This window comes from Anastrepha ludens, chromosome X, assembly GCF_028408465.1.
Source record: "Anastrepha ludens isolate Willacy chromosome X, idAnaLude1.1, whole genome shotgun sequence".
Taxonomy (NCBI): domain Eukaryota; kingdom Metazoa; phylum Arthropoda; class Insecta; order Diptera; family Tephritidae; genus Anastrepha; species Anastrepha ludens.
The window spans coordinates 90,348,963-90,357,433 of record NC_071503.1 but is presented as its reverse complement, the minus strand read 5'-3'; positions in this window follow the sequence as shown (position 1 = coordinate 90,357,433).

Below are 8,471 nucleotides of genomic sequence, written 5' to 3'. Positions count from 1 at the left end.
TTTAGATTATCGGAAGCTAAATGAAATTACTGTTAATGATAAATTTCCAATTCCCAATATGGAAGGAATTCTTGATAAATTGGGCAAAGCTCAATACTTCTCTTCTATTGATCTTGCCAAAGGTTTTCATCAAATTGTTGTAGATGAAAATTACAGAAAAAAAACTGCCTTTTCTACACCTTTTGGCCATTACGAATTCATAAGAATGCCATTTGGGCTTAAAAATGCCCCTTCGACTTTCCAGCGACTTATGAATTCAGTCCTTCGTCAGTATATAAATAAAATTTGTGTTGTCTATTTAGACGACATCTTAATATTCAGTACTTCTTTATCAGAACATATACAAAATATTACAAAAATATTTCAAACTTTGAAAACAGCAGGACTTAAAATTCAAATTGATAAATGTAGCTTCTTAAAGAAGGAAACCGAATTTTTAAGTCATATACTTACACCAAAAGGTGTTAAGCCAAATCCAGCTAAGGTCGAAGTAATTCAAAAATTGAAGCTTCCGACAACACAAAAGCAGATTAAATCATTTTTAGGAATAACAGGTTTCTACCGAAAATTTATAAAAGACTACTCTAAAGTAGCTTACCCCATGATCGCATATTTAAAGAAAAATGCTAAAATCAACATAAGAGACCCAAATTATATTATAGCTTTTGAAAAACTAAAGGATATAATAACAAATCCGCCTATTTTAAAATATCCAAATTTTAATAAGCGCTTTAAGCTTATCACTGACGCCAGCAATTTTGCTATTGGTGCGGTTTTGACCCAAGATGGTCATCCTGTTTCATTCGCATCGCGAACACTAAATAATCGCGAAAAAAAATATTCCACTATTGAAAAAGGGCTATTGGCAATAGTGTGGGGAGTCAAATACTATAGACCTTATCTTTTTGGAAGAGAATTTGATCTCCAAACCGATCATCAACCACTAAAGTGGTTGCAAGTCAAAAACTCGGGTAAGGATATAAGCCCGAGATTACAGAGATGGCTAGTTCAATTAGGGGAATACGACGCAAAAATTGATTACATTGCTGGCAAAGAAAATAAATTAGCAGACTTTCTCAGCCGCATTAATTACGAAAAGTGTGAAATAAACGCGTTAGATTCTGATGATTTAGGAATCACTCTTAACGAAACTTTTATAATAAAAAATCTAAATGCTGAAGAAGCAGCAAATCAATCTGATATATCTCTAGAAGTTCATTCCAACCATTCCCTTGAAACCGTACATTCTCAGGCAGAGAATTGCAATGATCATATTTCTATTTTAGATACCATAGTAAATAGGTTCAAAAACCAACTTATTTTAGTAAATAACAAGGAAGTTGAGGTCATGGAAATTTTCAGAAACAAAAGAATCTTTATCGATAAACAAGATATTGACTCTGACAATGTAACTAATATAGTCCGAAGAAATTTTGATAAAGGAAAAGTGGCGATATTTTCCCAAATTAATGATCATGAATACAACAAATTACAGCAAATTTCAATTAACAATTTCTTAAGTAGTGAACGGTTATCATTTGTAAGATGTAGCTTTTTAGCACAGGACATCCAGGATGAAAGCGAGTTAAGAAAGCAAATATCTCTGTTTCATAAGTACGAAACTGGGCATTCTGGAATATTAGTAACTTACGAGGGCATGAAGCACAAGGTTTATCATCCTCAATTAAAAATAAAAATACATGAAATTATAAATTATTGTGACATATGCTCTGGAGGAAAATATGATAGAAATCCAATTAAAAATAAATTCCATTTAACCGAGACTCCTACTTCTACTAATAAAATTGTTCATGTGGATACTTATGTTAATAGTAAACACTCTTTTATAATTTTTCTTGACAAATTTTCAAAACATGCTGTGGCTTTTTACCTACCCGATAGGAATAATCAAACTATTATTGGCAAAATAAACGAATTTTTATCAATTAAGGGTTCCATTGAAAAGTTTGTGTTTGACAATGAGTTTAATTCCAAAAATGTTAGAGATTTTTTAACTAGGTAAGGAATTGAGTTTCACGTAACTAAACCAAACAGTCATACAGGAAATGCTGATATTGAGAGACTTAATAACACTATAACAGAACGCATTCGAATATTAAACCTAGAGGAAAAACTCCCAGTTATAACTCAAATGCAGAAGGCTATAAAATTTTATAACAATTCTTTCCATAGTACAATAAAAACTACTCCACAAGAAGTTCAAAATTACAAAGTTGATCACAAATTAATAAAAAATCGAATTGAAAGATCAAAGTTAACCACAATTTATAAACAAAACCAAAAACGGGAAAACTATTCAGAGAATCGACTGGAAAGATTTATAAAAAATTACAAAAGTTTGAGGCATAAAGAAGAACCCAAATTTATAAAAAGGAAATTGCAAAATATTCATACATCCAATATTAAAAGGCCAAACAAATTTTCAGGTGGCAACATTCGTACTGGTGATAGCGATATTGGTAACAGGGACTCAAGGGACATTGCAAGTCAACAAAATATTGGAAGAAACAGGTTACACTCAAAAAAAAAATTAAGAGAAGTGGAAGTAATAAACGAAACAATTACCGTAATACATTTAATAGATTCAACCGAAATAAATATAATAATTTCACAAATCGAATCCAATATTAAAAATTTAGACATTCTCCATAAGGATTTATTACTCAAAGAAATAGAAATACTTAAATACTTCGCCAGTGAATTTTAAACAAAAAAGAAGACTTTTAAATATTGTCGGGACAACACATAAATGGCTATTTGGCACAATGGACGACGATGAGCGTCAAGAAATTTTACAGCATTTAAAAGTTACGGATGAAAATAATCACAACGCTATTGAAACAGTTAATAAACAAATTCAGATAAACCTACACTTTAAACCTACTAAAAAATAATATAGAAGTAGACAGAAAAAGAATCCAGGCAGCTTTTAACGAAATTAAAACCAGGAACAGCGAAATTATAAGATATTTGCTATACTTAGACCAAATGCAAAAAATCAGATACTTGGAAAATAGGCTTAATCAAATTCAAGATAACATATCAGCGGCTAGACATAAGATTTTACACCCTAGTATATTGACGGCCAATGAAATAGAACGTTACAATATTGATTTTTATAAGCTAAAATTAATAAAATTAGATATAATGAAATACGAAAAATCTAAGTTAATTATTGCCATTAAAATACCAACAAATTTTATTAAAACCTATGTAAAAGCTATAGTGCCAAAACCAAACAAAGAGTTCATGGAAATAAATACTGATATTGAGCATGTTGTCGAAATAGCAAATAACGTATATTCTTATGAAGAAGAGACAGATTTGAAAAATTTGAAAAAAACTCAAAACTGTGTATATTATAAAAACTATATGTTAAAGTATAACAATAAATTCGAGATCCTAGCTATGGACGATGAAACTTTAATTGTTAAGAATGCAATAAATGAAACTGTTTTACAAAATTGTGACGATCGAAAAATCACACTTAACAAAAATTACTTAATATCTGTATACAACAGTAAAATAACAATAAAAGAGTACGTTCTTCAAAATAAGATAGAAATTGTAAAAGAGAAATATTACATTCCAGTAAACAACGAAAATAACACGTTTGAAAAAGAAATTAACTTCAAAAAAATTGTATTGGAAAATTTTTAAAATATTAAAGAAATAAAAGAATTAAAATATCATAGAAATGTTTCTTATGCAATAAGCACTTTCTTTTTTGTAAGCATTGTTATAATTATTGTGATATTGTATTTAAGAAAAAATAATAATAAAATTAAGATTATCAATAAAATTGAAAAAAAATCTGAGGAACTGGAAGCCATTAAAGAGAAATACGGCTTAAAAAATAACAAACCATAAGATCCAGGAGAATCTTTTGACAAAGGGGGGAGGAGTTACGTACCATCACTCCACCATCCTATCTATTTATTTCTCTTTTTTGAGTTGTGAGGGTATTGTCTTACATTTAATGAAATTGGAATCATACACCAAACTATTTAAATGCTAAGATACTAAGATTTCACAAGTAAAGGTTCCCACCAAAAGATTTGCTTAGTATGCAATATTACACCGACACGTTTTTCGTTCAATGCAGTTATGCTCTCAATAAGCATAAAGTACTGCATAAAGTGAGCGCAAAACAGGTGTTATTAGAATTAAGGAAATTATAAAAAGTTAGTCTGTAGATTCACAGCAACCAAGAAGGTTGAATTTATTTAAAAATAAAACTGTGAAAAAAATAATTAACTTTAGTGTTTCAATTTAAGCCCAAAGACTTAAAACACATTAGTCGCATGCAGTAAATACGAAGAAAACACATGAGACAATGCAAAAATTGCTTAAATTAATTAAATACGAAGAACATGATTGGAAAATATGTGCCGATCTAAATGTCGTGGTCTACAATCTGGATACACAAAATACTATTGCTTTCTATGCAATTGGGATAGCCGAGCACGTCAAGACCACTACATCATAAAGGATTGGCCAGAACGAATCGAGTTTCAAGGTGGGGTGGATAACATAAAATACTCACCACTTATAAAGAAGGAAAAAATAACTCTACCTCCGCTCCACATCAAGCTCGGCCTTATCAAAAACTTTGTCAAGGCTTTGGACAAAGAAGGCGAAGCTTTTCATTATTTGAAAACAATCTTTCCACAGATTTCAGAAGAAAAAATAAAGGAAGGGATTTTTGAGGGTCCGCAAATAAGGAAAATAATGGCCAATACCCATTTCAAAGAACTATTGTCCTAACTTCGAGCTGATAGTGAACGATTTAATCATATAAGACCGTTTTCTCAGTTAACTTTAAAACTAAACAAAAAATTTGAAAGCAAAGTTTTAAATTTACATGAGAATATATAGCCCTTAATCTGAATTTATTGCCCTGCTCCGAACAAACAAGAACGACCAAAATTTGTTCTGAATTGGAAGATTAATCCAGCCTAAGAAAATTATATGCTAATGGGTCACTTATGTATTTATCTAATTCCCTTTTTAATTTTCTTTCAGGAGTAAATATGTCTTTAAAAATTCATTTTCTGCACTCCCATTTAAATTTTTTCCCGCGAAATCTTGGCGACGAAAATGATGAGCATGGCGAAAGGTTTCACCAGCAAATGAAAATGATTGAAAGTCGGTATCAAGGATTCTGGGATGTCGCTATGATGGGTGACTACTGTTGGTTTCTCATAAGAGAAACCGATCCTTATATAAATAACAAGACAAAAAACTTTTTCAATTATAAAATAAGTTCATAGAGTTAAGACAGAATCATATGTACATATGCTATTATTTGTAGGGTACTTAAGTTTTACTATATGGATGTATTTACTTGAATGCTTGTAACTTTTGTATTAGTTCATCGATTTTGTTTAATCAAAGTTTATTTTTTTTGTAATATAAAAGAGCTTAGAGTGCAAACAAAAAACACACGAAAAAGTAAAAAGTTTTTGAGATCCTTTCTCTCAAAGTACAAATTTTTTTATATTTTTACAAAAAAAATTTAAAAAATGCGTTATGATAGTTCGTTATCTTTGAATCTGCAGGGCCTAGCAAAAAGTGTTTTACACATAGTTTATAGCAAATTGTATTACCTTTTAAAAGCTCTAAACGGTTTTGGAATCGCTCAATTCGTTTTCGAGATATATATGATTAAGTGGGCCGAATTGTTTTTTTTTGAAATAACGGTAATTCGTAAATATCTCAAAAACGTTACCATAGAATAAAAAATAACCTCGATTTTCGGAATTAGACGGTGATTTTACATAGGAATTTCATAACGCCGTCTCTGGTGCATTTTGGCTGTAAACCAGTGGTATCAGCAACAGAGTATCAATAAAGCAACAGGGTTGCAGTATTGCGGTAATTATTGCGCGGCTCGAACACACCCTACTTTCGAATAATCTATTCTAGCGTGCAGAAAGGATAGTCCAAAATCAAGGGAATCTAGGCTAATTCCATTCTTTTTGTCTAGATTGTTAAAGTCTTTCGATGTTGCTTTACACAAATAACATTGACTAGTGAATCTGGTATCGGTGGCAGCATTGCAAACCTTACCATCAATCATCTTCATCTTAAAAATATACCGGAAAACAAATTTATTTCCTTGGAGCTCTATTTCAGAAGCAACTAAGTTGTTTACTGAGGATTCAACAAAATTTATTTCTTCTTTCGTGGCGTCTATACTTTCTTTGATAAACCTAAATCTTATCGGTCTACAGAATCTAGGAGATGACGGAGAAGGGTTTTGCCAAACAATTTTTCTGTTTTCGTTTCCACAGGTGATTTGTAGTGGCACAAAGAGCTAAGAAAAATGTTGGCATTCGAACCAGAAGTATCCTCAATTATTTGTTTATATTTAGCTTGCTGGGAACCATCGCATCCCCACTTGCATATTATTGTAAGAGAATTTCTTTCGTCCTCGCTTAGAGTGAGGAGCACCTCCTCTAAATACATTGATAAGCGCATAATTGTCTTATCGATGAGGCTTTGCAAGTCAGTTTCTGCGTAAGAACTAGTTACCCGTATTTGCGTTTGGTAATATTCTTCTTTAGCTTCTAATAAGCGATCGTAACAGGGATAAAGATAACGGTTTGTATTACGAATTATTTCATATTGCTCTCTTGTTAAGTCTGCTTCTACAAACATAGCTAAGCCTGCATGTGGTGTCAATATATTACCTCTCGTCGGGCTTGTTGATTCTTTGTATGCACTTTTGTATTTTGCTGCGCGTGATGGGGATTCTCCGATTTCTTTCAGAATTCGCGAGGCGTCCCTCTGCCCTTTTGCTATTAGAGTGGATCGCGCAGCATGTATAATAACTGTATCTTCTACCATGGAACGGACTTCTTCCGTTTTCCTACGTTTACTTCGCTCACTACACTTTTCGAATGATTTCAATGGACGGCCAGGGCGAAAATGTGACTTATTTGGAATTTCGATTGTTCCATTTAACCAAGACTGGTTAGCTTTTAGAAAAGCGTCCTCCTTTCTTCTGGCTTTAGTCCACTTTTCCTTAAGCTGTGCTTTAAAATAAGAAAAGCTTTTCTTAAATGTTTGCACATATTCAGCTGAATATGCATGACAAGACAGCAGGTTATCTTCTAAGAAATCTAATTTACTTGTCTAGTGCCTGATGAGCAATACCTAAGATAAGCAAAATTGGCTTAGAAATCAATACAAATGCAATAATTTTTATATTGACTTTAGCCAACCGTGTATCAAACCCTTTATATGACCCTATATCTGCAAGGATCTGCAGCTAACTTTTATGCACGTGGCGAGCTAATTGACCAGGTATCATGTTCAGCACTAATTTTCACTTGGACGGACTTGGAAATATACCAAACCGGGTTTTCAAAACCAAAAAACACAAAAAAACAAAAATAAATTATACCCTAAATGAAATAAGCACCACTTATCCATTTATAACTATTAAAGTCACAAACACCATTAACAAATGATAATATTCACCTGAAATATCATAATCCATCACGATTACTCAGCTTGGTAACTTAAATCCGTAAATATTCACGTTAAAACATACAGCGGTTTACAGCGGTTAAACAAAAACGATAACGTGCGTTTCAGAAATAGCTATGTTTTGATTAACTGACAGCTAATGCAAAGTATGGGATTGACCGTAGGAGGTTGAATTATTGTTCCTCGGTCTATTTTCAAGTTGTGGGAGTGCTTTTTTTTGTAGTTGTGACAACTTTCTGAAATCCAATTATGGCCGACTAAATAGCTTAAATCTACCTATGTGCGCTGTGCGTTGCTGAGTGAACATCGAATATGGAAAAAAAATGATGGTCATTTATGGTATTTGTTTGTGTTTGAAAACAAGAGGGGAGAAGAAGATTTTGGTCACACTTTCTATATTAGCGTTTTTGTCTACTTCTTATATTTTTCTAATAAAATTTGCCACTATTTTACATTTCTGTCTTTATATTCACCGCTCTTATTTTTCCACAATAATGGCTGACTTTTGTAAAAATTTTTGAGTTCCTCAAAAATTATTTATTTATTTACTACAGATATAATTATACTTACATAATTATTATATTCATATAATTATATTACATTACGAGAGACCCTAGTAGATAAAGACAATGGGCCTGCCTCAATAAATGTTTTGCTTAATGTTGTCATTTGTCCGCTCATGTGCTCACTTCAAAATTTCAAAAGAAATGAGAAAAATCATGAACTTCGCGTCACACACACGCAACCGATTGGAAGTTCACAAACATTTTTGTAAATTTTTAATCGGTTTGCCAACTGCGCCACACACGCGTCAATCTGTTGAAATTTTTACCGATTGCAGTAGTAGCAGAGAATGTTAATGCAATGAGAAGGTGCAAATGTTACTGTGAGCTTTCTTTAGTACAATTGAGATTTGAAAGATTTGAAGTAAGGGAATTTAGCACACCGAGTTT